General features: G+C 44.0%; 1 long non-coding RNA gene across 1 annotated transcript in view; it reads right to left on the bottom strand.

The window, feature by feature from the left end:
• The window catches only part of LOC106149580, a 32,890-nt gene extending 31,145 nt beyond the window's left edge, over positions 1–1,745 (bottom strand). The window contains exon 1 of the long non-coding RNA XR_001235851.1: positions 1,682–1,745. This is a non-coding gene — a long non-coding RNA (uncharacterized LOC106149580). The remainder of the gene's footprint in view (positions 1–1,681) is intronic.
• Between the last annotated feature and the right edge of the window lie 11,475 nt (positions 1,746–13,220).

The raw sequence follows: 13,220 nt of genomic DNA, 5'->3' as shown, positions 1-13,220 counted from the left end.
GGGGAGAAGAAGGAAGAGGAGCAGGAGGAGGAGAAGAAGGAAGAGGAGGAGGAGGAGAAGGTAAAGGAGAAGGAGAAAGAGGAGAGTGAGCAGAAGGAGGAGAAGGAGAAGGAGAAGGAGGAGGAGGAGAAGAAGGAAAAGGAGGAGGAGAAGAAGGAGAAGGAGGAGGATGAGACAGAGGAAAAGAAGGAGAAGGAGGAGGAGAAGGAGAAAGAGGAGGAGAAAGAGGAGGGGGAGACAGAGGAGAAGAAGGAGAAGGAGGAGGAGGAGGAGGAGGAGAAGGAGAAAGAAGAGAAGGAGGAACAGGAGAAAACTCAACTAACTGAAGAAGTAAGATACATTTTATAGGACGAGTGGCCCCATACCCTCAATAAATCATGACAATGGAGAGGGAACAAAGAGATGGACCCTGGCATAGATGAACTACAAGAATTCTAATCAGGAATTCCACCATTTTTGGAAGCCATCTTCTTTCTAGAACAGTGGCCAATGTGAGAAACAGGCCACAAGGGACAGAGAGTGAGTACACACTTGCTAAATGTAAGAGTGGATAAGTGGATGAAAGAAAGAGACAGCTGAAATCACGGTTCTCCGAAGACAGGTGATGTGCTCTGGGTTGCAGCTGGTGGGCGGTGAGTCCTGGGAGTAAAGCTTGACCTATCAATTCCGGGGTTGCCTTCATCATCTCTCTCTATTCTTGCTTTCTCATGTATAATCTCATTCTATATTCTAAGTCTGAAGAAACAATACTAAACATCATTCATTATTGGATCCTAGTCTAATTAAACCAGCTGTAAAAGGCATTTCGAGGTCAAGTCAGAAACTGACCACCTATGGCTACTAAAAGACTGAGTAGCTGCTGGATCGGACCATTCTATCAGCTGAGATGATGGTATTTTGCTTACACAGGAAACTGTTCTTGTTTCCTAGGTGTGCGTACTATAATTTTTAGAGGGAAAAGTCATGACACTTGTAATTTTCATACTCCAAGGTGAAGAATTTGGCGAACCATTTAAGGTAACAGTTTAATACTATTGAATCTAGGAAACAAATATATGGGAATGTACTAGGTTCTTCTTTTTATGGAAATATTCATAACAGTAATAAGAAACAGGAAGGGAGAGAGAGACAGAGACAGAGACAGAGAGGCCAGCAAAAGCCTTGAATTCTCCAGGAACAACTTTGCATAATTAGGGTTTGAATGATATCAAAGAAAAAATTTTGAAACAGCTGTTTTCTAAGACATTTAACATCAACCCTGACTTATTAGTAGCGATAACTTTATTCTTAAACATGTTCAGATTGCACGCATTTGTACCCCGCCGAAGTCCACAGCATCATTTAGGATGCGTTCCTCTTTCAGTGTGCAGCGAACACTTTTCCTCCTGATGTTCCATGGAAACCGAGGGGAGGAGGATGCAAAGGATGAATGAATCTAGTGACTCCCAAGCTAGAGCAGCCTGTAGCTTTCTGCTGTTGGAAAATCTGAGCTGTGGCTCTCAGTTAAAATAGTGTTTGTTTGTTTGATGCTTGGGACAGGGTCTCACTATGTAGCCCCGGCTGGCCTCAAACTCATGATCCTCCAACCTCAGCCTCAGGAGTGCCGGGACTACAGGCGTGCACCACCCCCATTAAAGAAAGCGATCCTCAACACATTCATATAGCAGTTCTAAGTACATACCCGGGAAGGTTCACAGGGTGACTTGGCTTCTGCTTGACACTTTGTGGACCTAGATAAATTCAGCTGTTGGCCAGCTTGAGGCGTGGAGAGACAGCACTTCCTTCCTTCCTGTCTTCCTTCCTTCCTGTCTTCCATCTCCACGCTGACTAACAGAAGGGGAAGCATTTGTGTGGTACCCTGTGTAACGCTGGTATCTCCCCCAACTGTGAGATAGATCACACCTGCGAGCAGGAGGAAGCACCTGTGAGGCCACCCACTTCTAGCTGCATGTGTTAAAGGAACTGAAATGTACACGAGAAAAGCAAAACAGAGAGGAGGCTGTGGATTGACCACTCTGTTTGGAATAGGCAGACCTGGGTTTTGCCTCTAACTGGCTATCTGGCATCAACACAGCCTTGACCTCCCAAAGCTCTTTGATGTGGTCCATTATAATCAATCAAAAACTCCCCCTCCTCTTCTCTTCCTTCCCGCCTCCCACCCATCCATGCATTCATCCTTCCATTTCTTGAGTGTTCTTGAGGACTCAGTATGTGCCCAGTGCTGTACTCCACTAGGAAGAGAAATCTGCTGGCAGAAAAATGACAGACTTCCCCAAGCAGAGCCTGGTACTCTTGGACTGGCTTTGCCAGGCTCCACTCCCTGCCTCTCCTCCTTGTGCACAATTAATTGAGAATAACAGAGGCACTTTTGAGGAGGCCAGATCTCAGCTAAACCACAAGGAAACTACTGGGTATAGATCAATGATCAGCATAAAAGCAACCCAACAGCTCTCTTAGGGTTTTAAAGCTGACTTTGTATCACCGTGACCCAGGAGGCACAGCTTGCGGATCATTGACAGCAAATGGGTGGCTCGTGGCCTGTCTGGCTACAGTGCTTGAAATATTTCTTATACCACGGCCCATCAGAACTGGGGAAATTGGAGCAGGAGTAGGGGCAACAGATACTTTCAGAACAGTGGCACTGGTTATACAGTGGGGCTGCCCTCGGCCTTTGCTCCTTTGTGGCTTTTGCATGCCTTTGACCTCTGCAGCCACTGGATTTGGGGTGCTCATTCTAAACTAAAGCGCAAGTTTTTCCTTACACTGGGTCTCAAAAGGAAGCTGTTCTCTAACATGAGGGGCTGGGGGCAGGGGGAAGAGGAAGGCAAGGAGAGGATGCCCCCTTTAGCAACTTCCCAACTACAGCAGACTATTATAGTCCAGGAGTGTTATTTAATACATGGAGAAATCAAACTTCAGAGAAACGAGAGCTTCACTCAAGCCAAGTAGAAGAGGCCCAGTGCAGGTCTCCCAGCTCTGCCCTGCTGTTTTTTTCTCTTCTTTCAGATGCCCCACCCCCTGCAGCGAAAGTGAAACTGCAACTTCTATTAAACTGTGTTTCTCATCGTCTCTGAGCACAACTTTGGATGTACCATTTCCACTCCAAGTTGATTCTTTAAAGTGAAGTCTGTCCTGGCATTAGGAGCCCAGAAAAATGAGCTCCCAAGAGTAGGCTCATTGGCAGCGAACCCTGCAGTGCTTCTGCAGTTTGCCAAGAAGCAGTTCAGAGCTCGGAGCTCATCTCCCTCCTTCACAGAGAGCACGTGTATCTGCACGAGTGGACAAGGACAAGACAAAGGACAGGACTTCAGAGTCAAACTAGACCCAAGGCATCCTTTTCTATGACTGTTTCCTGTGCTGTAACCCTGAGCAAACTGCAGAACCTATTTCATACTGTTTGCATTGGAATGAGATGAGATAATGCCTAGACACAGCAAATACACAAAACATAGTAGTAACTGTAGTCATAGCTAAGTAAGGAAGTATGTTATGTACCTGAATTATGTTCAGTTGTGTTGTTTTGGAGAGGCCAGAAATATAACTCTTACCCACAAATTTTTGAGGGTTAAAGTCCCAACAGAAGTTTTGGACAAAGATCACAATGCAGACGCCTTCGAGAGAAGATGCATTCCAGTTGGCTCCTCCAGGGGCTGTTCCTCTGTCCTCCCCAGAGTGTGTTGCTGTGGAGGTGCATTATCGATGGTGTATTCCTTTTCTGATCTAACCAGCCAACAGAACTTCCTGAGAACAATATAGTGACTGCCTTCTTCCCTAGCAGGTATACCAACCATATCATTTCCATGACAAATTCATCCTTTACCGGCATGGGCCCTGGGGAGCTGCAGACAACCCCCCTCCATAGCCCCCCACTCCTATGTGACCGGCCACAGTGGCTGGAAGTGCAGAGCCTGATGATCTCCAAATGCTGGGGGTGTGCGAGGGCAAGGAGGATGCAGAGGACTTGGAAGCATTTGTGGTAGGACAGGAGACGACAGCCATCGAATGGAAGCACACACAGTATGGGAGTATTATGAGCCACCTGGGAAAAGCAAAGCAGGAGAAATGACTGTAGCGCAAGGTTTAGCTTTAACTTCAGCACAGCCACCCTGCCACCAAGAGCTTGTAGAATGAATTTTTTCCTGCTCTCAGTGACCATTCATTAGGACTGGCCGCTTGGCTGGATTAAGAGACACCAACTGGACCAGTAAAGTTTGCTCTGGGTGTATCTAGGTGAGCCATGAGGGCATGCCCCTGAGGATTCTACCTGGTTCCTAGCCTTTTCCTCTCTGGCACTCTTCCCCCATGCTGCTCTGCTTGCTGCATCACGGCCTTCTACCATGATGTTCTGCTGCATCTCAGATCCGTAGCAATGGAAACAGCCAACCATGGACTGAAACCTCTAAAACCATAAGCCAAATAAGCTTTTCCTCCTTTAACATGTGTTTGCCAGGCATTTCACCCCAGCAGTAGGGAGGGTGACGAGTACTGCACCATCCTCCAAAATACCGAGCTTCTACCAGCTACATTTGGAGCAGCTTGAGGGCATTGCTGCTTCTCTAATTCTGGAAGAAGATCTAAGAGGAAGAACCCAAGTGACATTTTCCTGTGAAATATTGCCCTGCCTCAGCAGTCCCTCAGCCTCTGTATGAACCTCTCCCTGCATGGCACAGAGATGGTCCCGTTGCTAATCCCTAAGACCAGCAAATTTCAATGAAAAGGGTTGTGCATTGTGCATTATTAGGGTAAGCAATCTTCTCAATTGATTTTTAGAGGATTTGCCTTTTTAGAAGACCTAAGGTTTATTCTAAAAAGGAAATCATTCTTGAAAGTTAAAAAACAAACAATTAGTAAAAGACACTAGTAAAAGAGAGATCACCAACAGTGTATTATCAGTATGATCTCAAGTTAGCTTTTTGTCAATAGCATATGTATATATGGATATAGTGCAGAATGTTTATGGTTGTTAAAGTTTTCTTGGTAGTGGTTAATTGTGACCTAGCTTTTCTTTTACCAATCTGTTCGTCTTTTTTTGCCTGTAAGTATGTATGTATATATGTACATATGTATGTATGTATGTGTTTATGTTCCCAGATTTAAAAGTCAGCTGAAGAAAAACGAACTAGTTGAAGTATCCTAAGGAGTAGGAGTGAGGGAAAGTCTGCTTTTCTGTGAATAGAATGGTTGTTGTTTCCCCTGGTGGCTGACAACAGTCATTGCTCCTAGCTGGCCTTTCAGGACGCGCAGACAGACCTCAGGTGCTGGGCAGTGACAACTTCATGGTCTCATCTCCCTACATTTGTAAACTCTGAATCTAGGATTCCCATGTCTGCTCTCTTCCTTGATAAAGCAAACACCCACAAGAAATGAGGATACTACCTTCCAAGCTAACTTAGTTAGGAATATAGGTACACTGTCAGTGCTTTGCTGAGTGAAATTGCCTGGGTCCTCTGGCCATTTCTCTAGCCATATCTCAAGTTTTTTTTAAGGCAGTGTGAGCCAAAGTCCTCTACAAACTGGCAGAGAGTAGGAAGAAAACCCCCAGAACTTCAGTCTCGAGTTGGTTTGCCAGTGTATTGGTCAGTTTTCTGTCCCTGAGACAAAATACCTGCAAAACTCAGCTTAGAGGAGGGAACAGCTTACTTTGGCTCATGTTTTTCATGATCAGCTGGCTCACTTTTAGGCCTATGGTAAGGCGGAAGCATCATGCCAGAAAGCTGTGGTAGAGGAAGATTGCTCACCTCATGGTGGCTAGGAAGTAGAGAGTGTAAGAGCCAGATGGGGAAGGATCAAGGACAAGACAGTCTCCAAGGTCATGTGCTGTGACCCACTCCCTTCAACTAAGCCCCACCTCCCACATTTGTATCATCTCATCAATTATGATCCCACCAGTGCATTAATCCATGAATGAGGTTAGAGCCCTCATGGTCCAACTGCCTGCTGAAATTGTCAGCTTGGAACACACGACACTTTGGGGTATCTGAACTCTCACCACCCAAAACAGAGGAAGCTGCACATCCTTCCCTGTGTTCAGACTTTTGATCTCATGAAAAATGTGAAAAGTAAGCTTTCAGTGCTAATTTACATATACTTTCACTGATGTTTCAAGCCTTAGTTTATACGCCTTTTCTACAGGAACAACCTCCCTGCCTCCTCAGGTTGGTAGGTTCTCCCAGTATATATTACCGCTGTACTCAGGTACTTTGTATTTTCACTGTGTCATGGAGCATGGCTGTAATAATTATGTGTGGTTTTTTTGTGTGTGACTCTTTATTCCTCCCACTTGACCACCAGGGGAAAGGCCATGTCTGTATCTTTGCTGTCATGTTCTCAATACATCCTTGTAGAGTTTGAACACAGATCAATAGTTCTCAAACAGCAGAAAGAATGAGTGAGTTAAACACTTCTCCAGGCCTTTTTGGAACTCTTTTATATTTGTGCTGGTCACCTTTCCATTACCTAACAAGAACAGTTCATTTTGTCTTAGTTTTGAAGGTTTGGGCACAAACTGGTTAGTGCCAGTTGCTTTGGAACCGTGTTGATGTAGCACAGAGGAGGGGCGCATGGCCCATCTTGTGTGCACGTCCCCCGTAACCTGCAGCCTCTCATAGTCCTCATGTCTTACAGCTTCCACCACCCATCAAAAGCACTAAGATGGGACACCCAGTCTTTAACACCTGGGCTGTTGGGGGACATTCAAGATCCCAACCATAGAACTACTTTCTGAAACTCAACTTCATGTTCACTGTTTATAGACCTCAAAATGAATAAATACAAATATTTCCTGTGCAACTGCCTTAGAGCTATTATTGGATATAAATGGCTCTTTATACTTCTCAAGTACTTTTTTAAACCCTGAGGCGCTGTAATTGTCACGGTTGTTGGTTAGCAAACAATTTATCCAACCAAAGTCACCCACACTATAGATGCTTCCACAGTGTGCACAGACCTTCAGGAACACACCCCTCCCTTGAACAGCACCCCCACCCCGAAGTCCTTCTGCTGTGGAACTTGTATTCCTGCCCCCACCCCATTTTAGCAGTCCATGTAGCTCATGGGTATGAACAATATTTAGAACGCATCCCAGATATAATTTGCATTTTAATGGAGGCCCTTGGGACGATTTGAGATGATACAAAGTCTTTTTCAGTAGGTACAATTTGCTTTAATGTAATTTAGAAAATAATTATAAATAGACACTGAGTTATTTCACAAATACTGCTTTGGATGAAATGTGTATAAAAAAGTTAATTTAAAGAAAAATGTCAGATAAAGAGAAGAAAAATTAGATCACTGGCTTAGCAAATATTGAGAAGGCAGCATGTCATGATGGCGTGTAGGAAATGCAACCTCAGAATATGGCCTCTTGACATTAAAAAAAAAAAAAACAGCAGAAGCAGGAAGGTCTCTCCACCCTCTATGTGGCACTGACCTCAAAGCAGGTCACAGAACCTAGGGAGATCACCCTCCAGACTTTGCCGTGTCTCCCTCCTGAAGACCATCATATGACCAGGGTTCTGCCTGTACCTTCAGGGGAAGAGTGTCACCCAGGAGTGCCAAGAAGAATCTGGACAAACAGACCTTGGTAAGCCCCTCACAGCTCCTTGGATTGCATCCTTTTGTCCTTCAATTATGCTTCTGCTTGACAATCCACAAAAATACACAAATTACAAAGTGCGCTGCTATAAACATTGGTGCATATATATCACTGTGGTATAATGTTTTTAATTCTTCTGGGAAAATATTCAGAAGGGGAATAGCTGAGTCAAATGGGACCTCTAATCCTAGGTTTTGAGGAATCTCCACACTGATTTCCACAGTGGTGGCACTCCCACCAACAGTGTAGAAGGATTCCTTTTACCCCACAGCGCCGCCAGCATGTTATTGGTTGATTGATTTGATGATAGCCATTCTTTCTGAAAGTGAAAGAAATTGCTCAAAAGGAAAGAATAACTGGGGTGGGGGAAAGGAGAAAAGAAGGAAGGTTTCTCTCTCTATTTTATATATATATATATAATTATATATTATTATAATATATATTATATGTACTATTATGTATAATATATATATTTCTAAGATAATTGTACTAAAATTTTCTATTAGTTTGTTGAAAGGAACAGTTCATTTATTATTGTTAGACTGACCTTACATGCCTATATCTGGTAATCTGAGCAACTACTTTGAAGAAAACAATATGCAATGTAATAACCATTGTTAATTCCCTATCATCTTGTTTTGAAATTCTGTACATTTTTGTTTTTATTATTATTCTGTTTAAAATAAAAATACAAATTTCCTTGTTTCTTTGCTTCTGAAGACTCCCCCATCATGTAAAACTTACATTTTAAAATTTGATGTGCCTTTCTCTTGCTAATCTGTCTTTGTTACGGGGTGTCATTATGACATTGCAACGTGTGAGAAAAAGAAATCATTGTCCTGTAGGTACAGTAAATAGCTTAAGTTTGGGACACATGCTTACAACTGAAAAGATATGAACACAGTAGGCTCTCAGTGAATGTCCATTCACCCCTCTAACTAGCAAACAAGTGCTAAGCTCCCACTATGTGCCCCAAGTGCTAGTGAAAGAATGGTGATCAAAATAGCAGGACCTCTTTCCTCTCCAAGTCACAGCCATTCCTAGGAAAGAGGAGGCAGATGAATAAATGAATTAGGAAAGAAGGAAGGAATGTAAAGAAGAAGAAAGGGGAGGGAAATTTTAACGAATATATTAGGGGTAGGGAGAAAAATTTTGAGCCGGATTGTCTCTAACATGTCCTCAAATAATGCTACCAGACTATACTTTCTACTTCCTATGAACAAAAGCAATATAGGCCATTTGATTTGTCCTTTTATTTTTGAAGTTCAATAGAAGTAGATTTTTTCAACAAGGAGTGTTTTCTTTAGCAATGTCTAGAGCCACTGACAGATAGTTTGATGACATCACCTGGATGCATTAGATTCATTAATGTCCCACAAAGCCAAAGATGTCATGGAAAGACCAGAGGTGACCATCATAGCTTAGAAACTATGGGTGGGAATGTGGCGGGAGGGTATCCAAGGAGGCCTGGATACTTTCCCATCCATGGGAGGGAGGAAATTCATATAAATGTCACTGTATTCTGGAAACCTTAGGAAGACTTCAGGTAGACATTTGGGTATCTATTAAAAGGAAAGCAAAGACCTGGATATGCATATCTGAGAAGCAGGTACAACGAAGCCCTTCACATCTGATTTTGGAGGCCAGCTCGTGTTCTCAGATGGGAATCTCAGCTATACCAAGGCAAATCCACTCTTCCTTATACCAATGCTCCCCTGCAGTAAGTATTTCCCCCAGTTCGCTATGGCTTCCTGATGAGGATGAGTGGTTCTGCACCTGGCATTCTTAATATATCAGTGAATAACAACCAGGAAGATCTCCGTGAAGGGAGGATAATTTATTACTCACAGATATTTTATTTACTCACTCGGATAATTTATTTACTCACCCCACCTAAAAAATGTTCTGAAGCAAACTGTCAAATTCCACCCCACCCCGGTCCGAGTTCATTAATCACACTTGGAAAATGGAACACAGATTGGGAACAAGGTCAGCTCCCTCACTTTTGCCCTGTTGTCATGGGGCCACTGGTGGAATCCTTCCATATTTTCCAGCCATTTCTGTCAACTTCCTATTGAGAGGATAATACTACCTGCAGGAGAAGGGGACTAAACAGCCTCACATATTATGAACCAACCTGTGTTTGGCCTTTATAATTTCCTACACCAGGCTGTGAAGTAAATGGAATTAATCCTGTTATACAGAAGGAACGAACAGGAAATCTGGAAGTAACTTACCCCAAACCACACTGCAGTTGTATAATGGAATGAGTCTGGGGCATAGTAGTGCACACCTGTCATCCCAGCATTTGGGAGGCTGAAGAAGGAGGATTGCCATGAGTTCAAGGCCAGCCTGGGCTACATTGGGAGTTCAAGGCCAGCCTGAACTAAATAGTGAGACCGTGTCTCAAAAAAATAAAAGTTTGAGTTGAAGCCTGGCTCCAAACCCAAAAGATCCCTTCTGTGTGTGCCAGTTAGGTCATGTAAAACCAGCAACTACACTGGAGTACCACAGAGCCCAGAAGCAATGTGCCAGAAGTCCTTGGTACGCAATAGTAGGAGTAAACACCATGGTAGGTGTGTCATTATATACCTTTCAAAGTCAAAGCCCAAAGCCATGGATGGGGAGGCCATAGCTGTGCCCTAATTGGGCTGAGGGAATGGGGTGCGGGAATCCTAACAAGTCAAGCATTTCCTGGGCACGGGCCCTCCAGCCCCAGTCAATGGGGAAGCTGTGGGGCTGAGATAGTGCTTTGCTGAGAGTTAGATTGACTGGCAGATTCATTCCCTTCTGTTTCACCCTGTCTAGCGGGCAGCAGCAAGAGGTAGCTTTGCTGGGGTGGAATAAGAATTCAATCAAGCCATGGCTGGGCCACTTCCCAGGGCACATTTTGAGCAAATCCCCTACCAGTGCTACCCCCATCCCCTCATCTGTAAGACGGAAATTCACGACAGCACACACGCCATGGATAGGAATGTGTGTGCAAGTGTGGGAGACACACAATGCAGGATGAACTGACAGGGCAGAAAGGAAAAAAGAGAGCTGATGCTTATTTGAGAGCCTGAACATATTCACCTTCTCTATACTATGAGTAGAGAAGTACTCAGGGCACACCGGACACACTGCTTCATCTACTTCTCACAATAGTTTGTTCAGGTGCACACTGTCACCCCCTTCGAAGACAAGGAAACAACAGGACATGGCAACATTGACTGACTTAGCCAAGGCCCTTGGTTAGTTTGGAGCAGATTTGGATTTGAATTAAATGAGATGCCCTGGATTTCTGCAGCCCCACTCTGCCTCTCCATATAAAAGACAATGTTTTGGTACAGTAAGGAGGTTCCTTTTACTGGAAATAATGACGACCAGATGACTGAGCATAAAGTTGTGACAGATGAGACACCTCCCCCTCAAACTCTAGAACTGTGGTTGGACACTGGATGTCTCACTGGAGTTGTACATGGAAAATCTAACTGTAACTGCAACCTCTTAAGTCTTGTTTTCATTCACTCACCCATGGTTTACTTTAACACTTGCTTATTGAGTACCTTGCCTATGTCTGAGCTGCTCTAGATGGCAGAGTAGTAAATATGGCAGTCAAAGAGGAAGAAAGTGATTTCAGGAAGGAAGATTGCTCTGAAGTCCAGGAGTAGTGTCCCATGATGGTGATCTCCTGGGGATTTATGGGATGGGAAGGGAGGCTCCTTTACATGGGGGCCAGGGAAGCTCTGTTTGAGAGGGTTCTGGATAAGGGTCTGGTGATGAGACAGAGTCAGCTATATGGACACAGGAGGGGAGAATGTTCTGAGCACTGGAAACAGTAAATGGGAAGGGTCCCAGACAGAAGCCAACTCTCCACTTAGAGGAACAGAAAGGAACCTGCTGAGACCACAGGCAGCTGACCTCAGAGGAGAGGAGACACCTGAAGAGCAAGAGAGGCTGACAGTGCTTGAATCACATGGCTTGCCTCCTGCAAGCCATGTTAAGAAGATTGAGCACACACTTGTGATCCCAGCATTGAAATGCAGAGGCAGGAGGATGGCAAGTTCAAGTCTCGCCTGGGCAATTTAGCAGGTCTCTGTTTCAAAATAAAAAATAAAAAGCACTAGAGATGTTTTAATCCCTGGTACTACCCCTAACCCCAAAGTCTGAGTTTGATTCTGTTTGTTCTGGGAATCCTTCACAAGAATCTAAAGCAGTGGATCTTGTCTCTGCTTCCCACACTGGGTGACTCATACAAATTCCCTTCATATGAGCATTTGCACGTTTGAACAGAATGAAGGAATTGCAGTAGGATAAATTATCTAAGTTTTCACAGCTCATGACTATAGCCGACCAGTGTGTACTTAGATTTGGGCAAGAATGTGAACTCTTCTAGAAGTCTCTCACCAGCGTCCCCACAAAACCACCAGGCTGTAGATCATAAGTGTCCTTGTTTATTGGAGGCCCAGAGGGTGTTTGCTTATGAGGCCACTGACCGTAGGCTGGTTCCTCTCCTCAACAGAGGTTGGTGCCCGCCAGCTCCCAAGCCATGACAACACCCTACAAATTCTGATTTATACCCCAGTGTGTTGCATCAGTTTTACGTCCCCGTGCCAAGATCCCTGAGATAACCCATTTATAGAAGGAAACATTCATTCTGGCTGACAGTTTCAGAGACTGCAGTCCATGGTCAGCTGGCTTCAATGTTTGTGGGCCTTTCCCACGGCAGAACATCATGGAGGAAGAGCATGGTGGAGCAAAGCTGCTTACCACAAGGTGGCTGGGAAGCAAAGGTCCAGGGGAGAAGCCAGGTTCTCAGTATCCCCTTCAGGGGCACCGCCCCAATAACTTAACTTCCTTCCACTAGGTCCCACACCTTATAGGTTCCACTACTCCCCAGTAGTGGCGCAGGCTGACAGCCAGGTCTTCGGGGACACTGACAACTAAAATCATAACAACCAGTGTCTTGTCACTTCCTCCAAATCTTCCTCTCTTCCACCACTGGAAGGAGCAGACTTTAGAATCTTGTAATTTTGATAGAAACTGGATTTGGACATAGACAGAGGAATAACTTAGAACTCCACACTTTGCATCAAAGCACTGAAGCTCTCTGAGCTCAGTTTTGTTATGGTGGTAGAAAAATCTCACAGGATTACTGTGGAATAGAAGTGGGGTGACACATGAAACCCTCTTGCACAGTGCCTGCCACATATTAAGTGCTCGAAAATGTATATTTCTAAAAACTGGAAGAGCAAACCTTGACACATAAACCTCCAAGCAGGCAAGAGTACTGCCTGGGAATCTCCATGAGGCATATTCATCCTCTGTATCTGTGGACCAAGGGAAGGGGAAGATAAGAACAAATGCAAATCCAGAGCATTACTTCAAAATACACCTTTGGTGTTTTTAAGAAAATACAAAATTTAAATATTAGAATCAGCTAAACCTGGGAGATAGGAAAATGAGTAATAAATAAATGCAGGTAGAAATTTTAGAGTTTTATTTTATGTATACAAGGGGAATAATTAATCTCAAAACATGTAAATTAGGGCTTAGGAGCATTTTCTTTTCTTTTTTTTTTTATTTTAAGGATAAAAGGAGGGAAACATTAACAGACATACAACATTTTACAACATATCACAAG

This window comes from Chinchilla lanigera, unplaced genomic scaffold, assembly GCF_000276665.1.
Source record: "Chinchilla lanigera isolate Chin_1 unplaced genomic scaffold, ChiLan1.0 scaffold00049, whole genome shotgun sequence".
Taxonomy (NCBI): Eukaryota; Metazoa; Chordata; class Mammalia; order Rodentia; family Chinchillidae; genus Chinchilla; species Chinchilla lanigera.
This window is presented reverse-complemented; position numbering and strand designations above follow the sequence as displayed.